We start from the raw sequence: 1,801 nt of genomic DNA, 5'->3' as shown, positions 1-1,801 counted from the left end.
GTGAATTCCTAATCATAATGATCAATTAAGAAAATTGAAGAAAAACACAATCACCTTTACTGTAAAATAATAGTTGATTAGACAAAGATTTGTGTAAAGCAAATAAAGAAACATTGGAACAATATTCTTTTTGTGTGTTTTTTCGTTTTTTTTCCAAGTATAATGCAAGAAGATGGATTGCCATTCTTTTCATTATGTAACTTTGATTTGTAAAATGATAATTGTAGTTAAAAGGAAGTGTAAATCAAAAATATAAAGAACATTATTATTTTGCTTTTTAAAGAAAATAAAATGTCTCTTTTGAGGAAGGTCTTTTTAGAACAGGGTCAAAGACAAGTGGAAATGTTTATTCCCCCTCGGGGTGACCCTTACTGTGCAGCATGTTGTTTTATGAAATGACACAAGAGAAATGTGAATTTGTTGAGTTGCCACTAATTTCTGCTTTGCTTGTGTTCTCATTAGTTTAGCAAAAAATATAGTGAAGGCTTTTTTTGTTAAAAATTGTAAATAAGAAGAAATGTAGTGCAAAAACTATCACAAACCTCTGACTCTGGGCTAAATGTGAGAACAATGAAGATGTACAGTGATCTTAGTATAGACATTTTTTTCCTGCAATCTTTACTTAATGAAGTACCGTTTTCTGACAGTTTGTCTACAAGTATTACAGAGAACATTTTTCATTCTTTGGATCTAAAAGGGAAAAGTCGACAATGAGCTCAGCGGACAAAGTAATTTTAGTAGACCTTCAACCTGCGAGTGCAAATCAATCTTTATTTGCAGTGTCCTTGCAGTGTTTATTCACATTTTCTATCATCTCATTTATCATATGCTGGTCACTTTTTCACACTGATGCAAAAAATGTATCCTTATTATAGGTTTATTCTGTGCATTGTGATATTATATTGCTGGTTGTGAAATTGTTTCAGACTAAAGCACTGTGTTGTCACTTAGTGAGGGAGCTATCCTTCATTTTTTACATCACACTATGACAACATAATTGTATTCTATTTTCAGTACAGATTATTTATAATTAGCTGCCATATCACACACATCCTGTGTTGATTTGCTGAATTGATTGCATCTGGTGTTGCATATTTACTCTGAGTAATTTTAGACATGTTCACAATCAGTTCCTACATTTCATTTCTACACTAAAAAAACAGTTTCTATTTGTGTTTTCGAGTGTAGAAGAAGCCTATAACAATATAGAGAGGCATCTTTCTATTTCTGTTTTTAATTAAATATGTTTTGATAATTAGTATAACTGGATTCTGGGTACTTGGGAATAAAACAGGATGATTAAAGGCCTAGCATTTTTTGAAGGAAAGTCTGCTGCCTTTTAGGACAGCTTTAGAGGTTTACAGAGCTCATGTTAAGTGGAGAAATGGGTAAACCTTCAAAATAACACCATATACAACCTCGTGACATCCTACACAATTTTGTAGATTGAGCAATACTGAAAAATATTAAGTAATTACTGGACAATGTTAAAAAAATCAATCAAGTAAATTAAAAAGTAATGTGTCTGTCATAGTAACCTCCACATTTTGTCAGGAAAACTTAAACAACTGTGAATTTTTTTTTTTCATTTTCTCTGTTTGGACAAAAATAAAATCAAATAATTTTAATTATGTTTTCTTTTAATTTTAGTTAAGAAAAAATGAACTAATGTCAAATTTATGCAAAAGAGTGGAAAATGCACAACTATTTTAAGGCAGTTTTGACAAAACAAAGTCAAGTTTAAACTTAAACAAAAGCAAACAGAACATTTGAGCTGTCATCTGTATGCAGGACTGTAAAT

The sequence above is a fragment of the Austrofundulus limnaeus genome, unplaced genomic scaffold (assembly GCF_001266775.1).
Source record: "Austrofundulus limnaeus strain Quisiro unplaced genomic scaffold, Austrofundulus_limnaeus-1.0 Scaffold1, whole genome shotgun sequence".
Lineage (NCBI taxonomy): Eukaryota > Metazoa > Chordata > Actinopteri > Cyprinodontiformes > Rivulidae > Austrofundulus > Austrofundulus limnaeus.
This window is presented reverse-complemented; position numbering follows the sequence as displayed.